The sequence below is a fragment of the Melospiza melodia genome (assembly GCF_035770615.1).
Source record: "Melospiza melodia melodia isolate bMelMel2 chromosome 7 unlocalized genomic scaffold, bMelMel2.pri SUPER_7_unloc_1, whole genome shotgun sequence".
Lineage (NCBI taxonomy): Eukaryota > Metazoa > Chordata > Aves > Passeriformes > Passerellidae > Melospiza > Melospiza melodia.
The window spans coordinates 1,743,834-1,757,701 of NW_026948497.1; the positions used below are offsets into that span (position 1 = coordinate 1,743,834).

General features: G+C 52.0%; 3 pseudogenes; 1 reads left to right on the plus strand and 2 right to left on the minus strand.

The window, feature by feature from the left end:
- The window catches only part of LOC134432680 (zinc finger protein 850-like), a 589,027-nt pseudogene that overhangs the window by 48,522 nt on the left and 526,637 nt on the right, over positions 1 to 13,868 (minus strand).
- Positions 1 to 13,868, plus strand: part of LOC134432726 (zinc finger protein 883-like) — a 28,322-nt pseudogene that overhangs the window by 8,085 nt on the left and 6,369 nt on the right.
- Positions 1,969 to 6,512, minus strand: LOC134432808 (class I histocompatibility antigen, F10 alpha chain-like; annotated as a pseudogene).

The window sequence follows — 13,868 nt, forward strand, 5'->3', positions numbered from 1 at the left end:
CTGAGGGTTGTGAGGACCCTCCCTTATCTGAGTGCTCTGCTTTCATCTTAGATCTCCTTATTTCTACAGGGGCAACTGCTGCTGGTTGTGTCTGCCTTTGCAGTTCAGCTGGAACCTGGACAGTTGCAATATCTGTGGGTTCTGCTGCTGAACCATTAGACTCTCCTTCATCAAGGTGGGGGAGGGCTTCTCACCAGCTGGGGAAGTGTATTCCTTCAGCATCTGGCCTATCTCCTTCACCAGACCCTCCAGCAATCTGGGTGGTTCATATCTGAGGTGGGCTGTGGGGCAGGATCAGGCTCTGGGGCAGCAGCATCCCTAGACTCTAGTAGCGTATTGGGTTCTGGAGTAGGTGTCAGGGTGGTTATCCAGGTTAGTCTCCCCTTCTCTCTAAATGCTAAATAGAGCAGGCCTATCAGCAACTTCAGACACTGTATGATATCATTAATATTTAGAGTGGATCTGAACACTTCAAAAACTGGTGGGGCGGACCCAAAGAGATGGTTAAAGGGTTTGGAGAAGATTTCGCCCAGTGTCATTTCTTTACAGCAGGTGCCATTATTAAAGTAACCCCAGAAACATACAGTTAGGGTGTGATAGCTGTGAATCCATGTGCCTGCTTTCCAGAGGAAGTTAAAAATCCATTAATTCCTCACCTTATTCACCCATAAAACAAAACGGATAACAGACACAGTAGTCTTGGTTATAGGACCCATGTTTAGATAAGGGCCTACCAATGGGAGAAATACAGCCACGATCACATGCCACCCAAACCAGGGCAAGGTGGACCATATGGTGTCGCTTAATGAGGTTTCTATAGATGCACACAAAAAATTAGATTACTCAAGAACTGAAATTCCCTTTTTGTTTCTGTGCTCCCTCTCCCCACGTTGGGTGCCAAAATCTGTCTTGGTTTGGAAAGACAGGAGTCTGCTAAGGAAGGCAGGAGCCTCCCCTGAAATGGAGAATGTAAACCCTCCCCACCCCTCCGAATTGCTATAGATTTTAAATTAAGGGGCTCTTAGGCAAAAATATGGGAGCAGTAAATAACAGTTCTTTACTAGGGAAGAATATAAAAGGATAAAATGAACAATGCAGCACACTAGAACAACACTGACAGAGTCAGAACACAACCTGACACCCTGTGGGTCAGGGTGTGGGTAGCAGTCCCATTGGAATTGTGACTGCAATCCAGCTGGAGTAGGGATCCTGTAGAAGGGTGGAGTCTTCTCTGAAGATCCAGGGGAAGAAGAGGCAGCTGCTGTTCCTTTGGGGATCCAGTGGAGAAAGCTGTTAATTTGCGGAGAAAAAAAGAGAACCCCACAACTTTGTAAAAGTTGTAAAGTTTGGTATGTTTATTGCAGCACTGGATGCATCTGGAGATTTCTCTCCCTAAAAGGGCATGCGTACCTCTGAGAACTTTAGATCTCCTTTTATCTCCATTACAAATACATATGCATACAGTTTCACAATAGGCTCATACATATTAATTTTTATGGGCTCCGCATGACATTTGCCACCAGTTCCCCTTTATCAAAAAGAATTCCTGGGTCAGGCCGGCCTGCCCTTGCAGTAGTTTCCGTTTTTCTTTATCTGTCTCCCCCTGTCTCCTCATTATCTCAGTTCTGCAGTTTTCCCTTCAGCTTTGGCCTTACAGACTTTTCACCCTTTTTAGACATTTCACCTAATTCAAAATGGATTTTTACTCTGGGGGATTTTTCACTCTGTCTCACTGTGCTGGTGTTCCAGAACCTCAAGATTATATCCAGGTAGGAATGCTTGGCTCTCCCCTCTGGGCGGAGCATCTCACACTGGGATGTTATAGTTCTTATCAGTCAGGCAGTCACATTCAATAGTCTGTTTTCAGCAGATATCTCCCAGGTTGTGGAAGAGATAAGGAAAACTGCCTACTTAACAGAAAACAACTTCCATACAGACAGTAAATAGAATACAAATTGCTTGACAATGCAGGATATTGCCTCAAGTAGATTTATTGCCCCAAGCAGGATAATTTCACACCAGAACTGAAGCATTGTGAATATTTGTGGTTCTTGGCTTTAAAACACTGGGAAATGGAAAACTGGAAATGGATCTGTTAGAAAGACCTGTGGGGTGGGTGGGAGCAGCAGGATCAGCTCTGGTGGCAGCTCTCAGCTTTCCTGGGAAGAGGGAAGGGACCAGATGCAGCTCCATGGATCACTCAGGCAGTGATTCCTGCCAGGATAAGAGAGGGTCACGGTGTCACCCTGTCCCTGTCCCCATTCCACAGGCTGGCCTGGCTGGAGCCCATGGAGAGCAGGACCTGCTGCAGAATCCCACGTGATCCCACCCCAATCTTGCCCCAGTCCTGCTCCATCCATCCCACCCAATTCAGAACTGGAATCCTTCCCTGATCTCACTCTATCCATCCTGGACCAATCCTGCTCCATCCATCCCACCTAATCCTGCTCCAGAATCCAGCCCCAATCCCACTCTACAGTTCAAGTTCCACTTGATCCCACTCTGGACGGACCCCTGCCCTGTTCTGTAACCCCTCCCTGATGCCAGTCTGTCCATCCTGCCCCGATCCCCCTCTGGAATCCCACCCTGATCCTGCTCCATATCTGTGCTCGAGCTGTTGGTTCCCGTGTCCCTTCCTGCAGAAAGAGAAGATCCATGAGATTCCAGCACGGACCACACACTGGGATTAACCCCTGGATCCATCCTGGGATTTGCACAGAAGGGATCCAGAGCTGGATCCGCCATTGGAACTCACCAGCTGCCGGGTTGTATCCATTCCTGTCCCTCCTCCCTGTGGAAACAAAGTGGGATCAGCGTTGGTGGCACAGGATTCCCAGAACAGTGCCAGGTGGATTCGTGTCCCTTCCTGACCCCCATCCCGTGTGTTACCGGATTGGAGCTTCCAGACGCCGAATCCGATGAGGACAATGAGGATGAGGATGGCAGTGATGATGGACACAGCGACCAGCACAGTGAGATTCCCGCCAGATGTCGGCTCTGGGAAACGTGGGATAGTGAGGAGGTGAGGGGAATCCCCATTTGGGAATTCCAAATTCCCAATCCCCACATTCCCAGCCTCACCCCAAGCGCAGATCCCAGGCTCTGGCATTCCAGGATGCTCCACCCTGCACCGGTACTGCTCCCGCTCCCCCGGCAGCACCTCGATCCTGGCCCAGGTGTGGAAGGTGCCGTCGCTGTTGGGAACGATCCCGCCCCACTCCGTCTCCTGATCCAAGGTTTCACCCCCCTTCATCCACCTGACTGCGATGGTGTTGGGGTAGAATCCGTACGCGTGGCAGGACAGGATCAGCGTCCTGTGTTCCTCTCTTCCGGACACATGGACATCAGGGGGCTCTGGAATGGGATAATGGTGAGGGACATCCATGGAATTCCCATTGGAACGGGACTGGGGTGAGATCTGACCATGGAATTCCCACTGGAATGGGATGGAGAGGAGATCTGACCACGGAATTCCATGGGAATAGGACTAAGGTGAGATCTACCCATGGAATTCCCACAGGAATTACCATGATCCCAAGTCCTCCATTACCAAATCCCAAATCTCCACAGGAATTCTGCTCCCACCTTTGCGCTCCAACTCCTTCTGCCCATATCCAACGAATTTCCAGAGCCATTCCGGGCATTCGTGCTTCAGGTAATTCATCAAACCCTCAGCCACCTCTTCCTGTTCCCAGCGCCTCCTGGTGATCTCAGCACCGTTGTCGGCCGCCACGAACCTCCCAGATCCCAGGTCAAAGGAGAGATGATCCCGCCCGTCGTAGCTGATCTGCTGGGACCCATGGATGCTCCCGTCAGACAGGAGGTCACAGCCATAAACTCTCAACCTTGTGTGGAGACCTGGGGGGATTGTATCCACAGAGACCCATGGAATTGTGTCTCAGCCCCACAGATCCCCATTCCAGCCACAGAATCTGATAGAGACCCACAGAGCCTCATCCCAGCCCCTTGGAGCCCCATGGATCCACATCCCAACCCCATGGATTCCAACCCAGCCCCACAGATCCCATCCCAGCCCCATGGATCACAAGATATCCCATCCCAGCCTAATGGATCCCCATTTCAGCCCCTTGGAGCCCTGTGAATCCACATCTGAGACCTATAGATCCCACCCCAGTCCCATGGATCCCACCCCAGCCCCATGGATCCCATCCTAGCCCCTGGATCCACATCCCAACCCCATGGTTCCCAACCCAGCCCCACAGACCCCATCCCAGCCCCAGGGATCACAAGATATTCCATCCCAGACTAATGGATCCCTGTGTCACCCCCTTGGAGCCCTGTGAATCCACACTGGAGACCTATAGATTCCATCCCAGCCCCATGGATCCTATTCCATCCCCACAGATCCCATCCCAGCCCCACAGATCCATATCCCAACCCATGGATCACAAGATATTCCATCCCAACCTAATGGATTCCTATTTTCAGCTCCTTGGAGCCCTGTGAATGCACACCTCAGACTTATAGATCCCATCCCAGCCCTATGGATTGTCACCCCAGCCCTACAGTTCCCATTCAAGCCCCCCAGATCCCATCCCAGCCCCACAGATCCCATTCCAGCCCCACAGATCCCCCCACTCACCCGCGCTCTGGTTGTATCACTCCCGCAGTCTCTCCAGGTCCCTGGCAGCCACCTGCTGGTTCCTCACATAGATCTGGTTCTCTCTATCCCAATATCCTGGCTCAGCTCCATCCTTCATCCACTGCGTCAGCAGCTCCACCTGGCCCCGCTTGTTGTGGTAGCGCTCGAAGGGGATCCCATCCACGAACCCCATGGTCATGTACTGGGGGATCCCCGGGCTGGGCTCCGACACTGCCACATCCAGGAAACGCAGGGAGTGGAGAACTGGGGGGACACGGAGATTTGGGGGGGTTGAGGGGATCATGGATCAATGAAAGGGGAACTGGGAGAGCTGGGAAGGGGGTTGGGGATCCTGGGGCCAAGGAAAGGGTGTGCAGGGTGGGAGAGGCGGGATGGACAGGAAAGGGCCTGCAGGGGGTCCTGGTGCCCAGGAATGGGGGCTCGGCGGGTTCCAGGGTTATGGGAGAGGAGGTGCAGGGACTGGGAGAAGTGGGATGGGGGTTCCAGGGGATCTCTGTGCCGAGGAAAGGGGGTCCAGGGATCCCCAGTGCTGAGGAAAGGGGTCACAGGGCGGAGAGAGCTGGGAATGGGAGAGGCTCAGGGGTCCTTTATGCAGAGGAAAGGGGGGGGCTGGGGCCTGAGAAAAGCAGGAATGGGGGTCCAGGGGGTCTCAGGGACAAGGAAAAGAGGGGGACTGGGGAAAGCAGGACAAAGGAGAAAGGGGGTGCAGGGGGCTGTTGGTACTGGATGAGGGGGTGCAGAGGGGGGCAGTGCCCAGGACTGAAAATTCAGGAGGTGTCCCAGAGCCCAGAATCCCCCCTGGAACCTCCACAACCACTCAGGGACCTTCCTGGACCCCGTGGGGACGTCCAAGGATCAGGAAATGGAACCAGGAGAGCCTGGAAGGGTCCAAGGTCCAATGAAGGGACTGGGAGAGGCGGGATGGGGGGATCCAGGGGGTCCCTGTGCCCACCAAAGGGGGTCCAGGGGTCCCCGGTGTTCAGGGAAATGGGGTCTAGGAGCTGGGAAAGGCAGAAATGGGGCTCCAGGGGGTCCCTGGTCACAGAAAGGGGGGTCTGGGGCTGGGAGAGGCGGGCGGACGCAGTTTGGGAGACGCGAAAGAGAAAAGACCGAGGGAACGCCGGGGGAGGGGACGAGGGAAACGGGGAATTCCAGGGAGTTCATCTGGATCCCTCAGGATCCCCCCTGCGACGCCCTGGGATCCTCTGGGACCCCGTTTCGGGAAGCGGTGGGAGTAGAAAACGGGGGGGACACAGAAAGTTGGGAGATCTGGGGGAATCCAAAGGTCAAGGTAATGGTCCAAAGGGTCTGAGAAGGGCGGGATGCCTGAAAAGGGGGGCAGGGGGATCCCAGAGCACTGACGGGGGTGTGGGGGGGATCCTAGTCCCGGATAAGGGGGTGAAGGGGGGTCCTGGTGCCCAGAAATGGAGATTCAGGGCTGACCCAGTGCCCAGGAATGGGAGTTCAGGGGGGTTCCCGTGCCGACATTCAGGGTTCAAAGGGATCCTGATCCCCAGGAATGGGAGATCCGGTGGGTCTCGGGGCCAGATAAGGGGGCGCAGGGGGTCCCGCTGCCAAGAAATGAACGTTCACGGGGATCCCCGAGTCCAGGAATGGAGTTCAGAGGGGTCCCGGTACCAGATAAGGGGAACAGGGGATCCCGGTGCTGAAGGAAGGGATGGAGGGGGTCACAGGACCCAAAATGGGGCTATGGGGATTCCTGTGCCCGGTAACAGAAGTTCAGGAGGGTCCCGGTGCCCGGAAATGGAAGTTCAGGGGGTTCCCGGTTTCGGGGTTCCCACTCACCTTTGGTCGCGCCCCTCGGGTCCCCCAGGAGCCCCCAGAGCAGCTCCAGACCCAGCGCTGGAGCCATGGCGCTGCTCTGTTGCGGCTCCGCCCCAGACATGGCCAGGCTCCCACAGCCGCCTCCGGCCCCGCCATTGGCCCCGCTGTCTCCTGCCCGCCAAAGGCAGCCCGATCTGTCAGTGACGTCACCGGTCACTGGGCAGATCCCGGTCTCGCAGGTTGGGACGCGGAAGCGAAAGGGACCGAGGAGGGCGGGGCGGGGAGGGGACGGAGGATTTGCAGAGAATCCCTCTGGATCCCGCTGCGACCGCCGTGGAACCCTCTGAGAACACCTGGGAACCCCTGGGACCCCCTTAAGGAAGCGCCTGGAGGGGAGAACTGGGGGGATCCGGAAATTTGGGAGATCTGGGGGTGCAAAGGTGAAGGAAAAGGGCGGGTCTGGGGTCTGGGAAGGGCGGGAGGGCCGGGCAGGGGTGCGGGGGGTCCCAGAACACGTGAAGGGGGTCCAGGAGGGGTCCCAGTCCCGGATAAGGGGGTGCAGCGAGGTTCCCCTACCCAGGAACGGAGGTTCGGGGAGTCCTTGTGCCCAGGAATGGGGGGTGAGCGCAATGGGGGTTCCAGGGGGTCCCTGTGCCCAGGAAAGGGGGTGCAGGGCCCCCGGTGCTGAGGAAGGTGATGGGTGGGGGCTGGGGAAGGCGGGAGGGGGGGGTCCAGGGAAAGGGGGTGCGGGGGGGCATTGGGGCTGGATGAGGGGAAGCAGGGGGATCCCCGGGCTGGATGAGGGGAAGCAGGGGGATCCCGGTGATGGATAAGGGGGTGCAGGGGGGCCCTGTGCTGGATAAGTGTTTCATTCTTGTTGTTATTCATATTTCTCAAGTCCCATACTGTAGCAAGCTGTTTTTTCTGCAGCACAGTTCTTCATGTGTCTTCTTAGGGGCTCCTCCTGGGCTCTCGACCCACCCCTTTTATCCCAGCTATCTTTACAAGCCACAGCTGCTGCCCGACCAAGGACTTCGCAGCTGTGACTCATTTAGAATAGCTAGGACCCACTTATGTAACACATAGGACTCTCACTACATTTCAGTTGTTGTATTCTTATTGCTATTATAACAATACATATATTCACAGACAAGATATATCCACAGATAAGGGGGTGCAGGGGGGTCCATGTGCCTGAGAATGGAGGCTTTGGGAGGGTTCCAGTCCCGGATATGGGGGTGAACAGGGGTCCTGGTGTTGAATAAGGGCATGCAGTGGGGTCCTGGTACCCTGGAATGGGGGTTCAGGGGGAGTCCCTTCCTGGGAATCAGGGTTTGGGGGGGTCCCGGTGCTAGATAAGGGCCTGGCTGGGATCCAGTGCAGGGGGTCCTCGTTCACAGGAATGGGGGACTCAGGGGGGGTCCTGATCCTGTTCAGGGTGTGAAAAACAAAATTCACTGCTTAGAGTTTTTAAAAGTTTAATAATAATAGTAAGAGTAAGAGTAATAGTAGTAATAATAATAATAAGAAGAATAATAACAATAACAATAACAATAACAATAAAAATCCAGAAAAGGACTATATTTCCCCCACCCCTCCCATGCGCTGGAGTGCTCTTGGCAAACAGCCAAAGAACACAGGGGTGTACATAGACAATGTTATCTTTATACTGTTACATTGCTGAGATATATGCACATTCATGTGTTTCATGCATTATTCAAAAATTCTTGTGAACTTTCTGATGTTTTGGGAAGTTCTTTCTTTGACTTCTTCACACTCCAGCTTATCTGCACAACATCCTGTGTGTCAGGTCAATATATTTTATTTCTTTTTGTGTCTCCATCCTGCTGTTTCACATCCTCTGATAAGGATGCAGTATGGCCTCCCTAATTTTAACATGGTATTGTCTAATTGTCCTCTGGTGCTCTGCTTTGTGTCACGGTTATCTTATTACTTGGACAGGCTGGTCAGTGGATGGCCTTACACTGTTTTTAGTTACACAAAAGCCTTTTTCACATCTTATGTTTTGCTAAGTCCTATTGAATCATGATTTTAAAGGGTTAGGATTTTAGCTGAGTGTTAGAACCAATTCATATTGAAGTTAGATACACCAATGTTAGGTTAATGATTATTGGATGCTTAAGCTAAAGCTAATTGTTATATTATGAGCTCATTTGTAGAAAGAAGTGGAGCAAGTGAACCATTATAGGAACATACTGAAACCGGTAGAACAATGCCCAGCACCTGATGAAGACCTTCCTGACTTCATCCCTGGGACCACTGGCCCAATTTGAGACCACCGACCCAATTCAAGAGAAGAATTGCGCACGCATGAAAGACTAATAATCTCACTTTAATACAAAGCAGGGATGGGAGGTGCTGGGGTTATGTATATGTATTATTTTGGCAAATAAATAGAAGGCAAAAATCCTTATGCAGTGCGGTCATGCATTTTGAGAATGACTCCCCTGTGCTGCCCACCAGTGTAATAAACATGAAACTTTCTAACTTTTGACTAGTTAGAGAGACTTTGTCCATGATCCTCAGTTTTAATGATTCAGTTACAAAGCCAGCCAGGAGGAGGCTCTGCTGGGCTGTGAGACCAGCTCAGGTCATGGACCCCCTTGGTGCACCCTGTGGAGAAATGGCTACATGACAGAAGTCACGTAGACATTCGCTTGTTAGCCGACCAGGAGTTGGGAAAGTACTGAACACAGCTAGTTGGAGTTTTTGCACCTGCAAGATAGCGTGTCCTTGGGCCTAGCTGGGTATGATAACAAGTGGACAGAGAGACGTGGTAAATAGAGAATGTAGGCCCAAAGGAATGAGGAAGAGTTGATGGTATAGTTTAACCAATAGTTCGCTTGGCTTACAGAATATTCATAAGCTTATTACTTGCTGTATAAGTGTCTGATGCTCTCTTCAATAAACGGAACTTGCTGTTGACTCACATTGAGCCCCGAGTTTTCCCTGCACCTGACAAATGGCTCATCCCCGACAAAGGCCGCATTCTGCAACAGCACCCCCAGGATATTCCTGGAAGAGTGGGCTCTGCTGCACAGACTGTTCATCCAGCAGCAGACAAGGACCCCTGACTACTAAAACTCCAGACAAAATGGTATGTTTAAAAATTGAGACAGTTTTAAACAGTGACCGGTAAGGCGTGGTCAGGAGAGGCCCTTTGGTAAGTCGTGGGAGATGTCCCACGTGCAATTTGTGCCTCTGTAGTGTGCTTGCAAGCTGAAGTTGCAGTTGAAATCTGGTTGCCAGCAGAAAGAGTTGTTGAACTGTTGTACTGAGCTCGGGCTTTTGGTGCTGCCATTTGTTTCACCATAGAGAGCTTAGTTTGCCACCAACTGGGGCTAGCAGTCGTAAGGGCAAATGCTGGTCTAAGGTTGTTATAGCTGAGTTTGTGTGGGTGGAAAGAAATACCCCTTTCACAGTGAGTTTGTGTGTGTGGAAAGAAATACCCCTTTCACAGTGAGTTTGTGTGTGTGAACTTTCTAGTTTTGGGGAGCAGCATTTGCTGTGACACCTGGTGTTTGAGTATAACCATTCTTTCATAAGGCTTTGTGTTCAGGTGTTAACCAATCCTTTGCCTGTGGGACCTGGGAGGCGAGGATCAAACGCTGTAACACGGTGCCTTTGTGGTCCCTGTCCTTGTGGAGTTTGCAAAGATGCAACTTTGGATTCATCTGGTGTAGTGTGAGATTTTGCTGACTATTGTGTCAAAGTTATAATTGTAACAAGCTGGTAATTTTTGTTGTGTGTCATCTGTGTTAAGCTGTGTATTAAGCTTGAGCCTGAGTCAAGAGGGTTAAGCCCCCCTTTTAGAAGGGTTTTAACTTAAACTGGTGTTTGTGGGCTGTCAGAGCTGTAATAGAGACAGCTTGTTATAAGTTGATTCCCAAGACTTGAGGTACAGGAGAGCTGTGTGGGTTTTTTCCCCTGCATTGTGGTAATTTGATTCTTGGGACTGTATAATTCTGTATGTGAGATTTTAAGATTTTGTTTGCAACAAGTGCAGCATTTTATGTGGAAAAACTAGTGTGGTGATTTATGGGCATTAAAGCAAATTAAAAGAATTCCAGGAATTCCCCCCCGCCCCCATTTGTGGTGTTTGTGGGCATATCAGATTTTTTGCTGTAACAGAGACAGCCTTTTTATTTATTTTATTTGTGGTTTGACAGATTAAAGGAATCCCTTTACCTTGGCAGTGTGAAAAGTGCATATTATATGTCTCTATGCAGATATAAAATACTATATGTATTTTGTTGTAGTGATTAATAGGGCAGTATCAACATTTTAACAGTGTGGTAAATGCAGTTTTCTAGTTAAGGTAGGAACTATGTATGTGGGATACTTTTTTAAGAAAGGAATGAGGTACTTGCACCAGATAGCAGCCACAGGACACCTAAATCTTTCAGAGAAAGAGAATTTACTGCTCTCTTATCAGAAGAAACGAACTTCCTGCCTTGCTCAGCCATGAAGACGCCGCTGAGGATTAGGAGGCAAAAGTTGACACTGACCAGACATAATCCTTTGTTTGAATGGAATTTATGCATCATGTATGAGGTGTATGAATATGCAACAGGCTATTGCTTTTAAGGGTTAATCCTCTTTTAACCAGTGTCCTTTTTCGGGCTTATTTTGCCCAGAAAAGGTACCCGGTCCTCCGTAACTTTCTTCTTGTTGTCTCGTATTGTCTTAATCTCAATTGTTCAAATTTTTATTACTCTAATTATATTACTATTTTTACGACAATTTTATTACTATTAAACTTTAAATTATTTTTTAAAGTGATGGGCGTTTTTCACAATGGAGGCATGGGAGGAAAAGTGGATTTAAGGGTCTTCACTTAGTTCTCATTATTCTGGTCTGAGATTTTGGAGTTTTCTGTCAGAAATCGCTCCCTTCCCCCACTCATCCACAGAGCTTTGGGCAGTTTTCCTTTTCTTGCGGTAAATTAAAGCGGTGCACTAATGCGCCTAATTAGGGGCAGGAAAACTGAGGGCTTTCCTCGGAGCCGGAGCCACCGGAGCCGCAATGCCGGGAAAGCCGTGGCGGGAGGTGCGGAGAAGTTTGTTTGCGTTTTCAGCTCAATCCCCTCGGGCCCGGGCCCGTTCCAGGGCTGCTCCTCAGCTCCGGCTCTGCCCTCACGCAGCCCGGGGCGCCCTGAGAGCGCGGGGCGGGGCTGTGCCGCGTGCAGAGCCCGCCCCTGGCTGGGATTGGACGATGGTGCCGTCAGTCGTGTTTGTGGCGCGCTGATTGGTGGGAGCGGGGCGGAGCAGGGCCCCGGTGGCGGGCTGAGGGCGGCCCTGGCTGGGCAGCGGCGCCGTTGTCGGAGCGTGTGTGCGGTGCCGTGAGCGGCGGCAGCGGCCGGAGCGCGGTGAGGCGGCGGCGGAGCTCGGAGGCGGCCGCAGCGCAGGTGGGAGCCGCGCTGGGTTGTGCGGGGGCTCGGGGCTGGCTGCGGGCCTCGGGGGCGGCAGGGGGCTCGGGCGGGTTCGTTGTGCCGTGTCCGCCCCGTGCTGCCGCTGGCGTGAGGGCGCTGCGGGAGCGGCTGCCCGCGGTCTCCTTGCGGCCGCTGCCTCGGCAGGAGCCGCTGCCGGAGCAGCGCTGGCTCGGCGCGGTTGCTGTGGCTGGGACAGAGGGGGCTGCCCCGTGCCCGGGGCTGTGCGGGGAAATTGCCGTGGCCGGAGGTTTCTGTGCGCAGAGGAGACAGAGGAGTCCTGTAAAAGTGACTTTATTGGGGGGCAGAGGGAGAGGCCGTGGGGCATTTGCCGTGCGCTCTGTGCCACTGTTGTAGTTCGCAGCCTCCTTTTTATCCTCATTTTCCCGGCTTCATCTCCCTCTCCCTTTGCCCACTGGCTGAGGTGCTTGGAAGGTTCAGACCTCCCGGTCCGGCAACTGCATGTCCTCGTTATTGTGCACCCCCACTTTTGTATAACGGCCGATATTCACGGCTCAGTAAAGTCTTTGTTCTTCTCCAAGTTCAAGAATTTTGCGGCACTTTTAGCAGCAGTCCATGTTCATTAGTAACATTTATTGAAGCTGGTGCTTTCGCCCCTTACTTCCTTACCTGCAAGTCCCTGTCCCCTCCCTCACCTGCTGAATGAGCTGCACTCTCAAGGTGTGGAGCACGGTAATATGATGAGAGTTGCTGTAGCACATCAGAGGAGAAACAGCATTCGTTTAACCCATGGTCTCGCCGGGAACCCCGAAACCGTGTCCCATTCCCATCCTTTCCGCATTTGAATCTGTACAGGAGCTGCTTTCTTATTTCCTTTGTTATCTGTTTCACCACTTTTTATTGTCATCTATTTGCCCACAGCAGTTGGAGTCATTTAATTTTCCACAAACCCCTATTTTTCTGCTAACAGGTGATCTGATCCCATCCGATGGTTAAGTGTTGTGTTCCTCATTTCAGTGGATTGGTCAACAGGAAGGTCAGGAGCTGGAGCTGTCTGGTTGGTTATTATTCCAAGGACAGCTTGTAATGTAATGATGCCATTGAAATGAGAAATGGGTTCTGTGGCTCCTGATATGAACTGGTTCGGGTTCCCAGGGTCTGCTCCATGGTGTTGTAGTATTTGTTCTGCAGGCCGTTCATCTTTTCCCTATTTTTAGCCTCTCTCTCCAGCCAGGGCTGCATCAATTGACTGCTTTTGTCTAATTAAATCATCAAATCCTTGGATTCCCAACTGATTTCCCTGAATTTTTGGTAGCAAAAAATCCCTAGTGCTCTAATATACCCTATATAACACAGACAGTGACAGCACATGTTGGAGTGGGCAGAGGGATGATTCCCCCCATTTGTTTATAGTGAAGTTTTCCCAGCATTCTCCATTTGCTGTTTCCCTTTGCAGCTTCACCCGTTTGTGTTGCAGGGTCAGATATCCTCCCCCTGGGCTCTGCCTTGAGCTGTGCAAATTCCATCAGTGCCAGCAGGCAGAGCTTGGGGTGAGGGAGAGAGGCTCTGTGCCAGCCCAGCTTCCTGTGGGAGAATATCCCTTGATATCTGTTCCAGTGGTTGCTGAAGCAGTGAGAATTGCTTTTGCCCCCCTGTTAGGTGCCATGGTGTCAGCAGAAGATGTTGAAGCCTTCCTGCTCAGGGCATTTCAGTGCCAGGCTCTCACAAGCACCCACAGCTGCCTGGGTTGAGCTGAGCATGGGGCGGTGACCTGCGCTGTGTCTGATTCCCCTTCCTTAATAACAGCCTGTCTTGTAGCTCTTTTCCCTTCTGCTGTCCTTGCAGAGCCATCCACAAACACACTATCTCCCTCAGGCCAGGGAATGTCCCATCATCAATCTCTCCCAGCCTGGGTCTGGAGCTCTGTCCCTTGAGTGCAGTCCTGGGTTCCTTTCCAGGCCCTCTCCAGGCTGTTCAAACAGGAGGTTAAACCCTTGCCCTGTCCTCAGTTCTAAATCCTCCTGCACCATTGAACAAATTTCATACTGC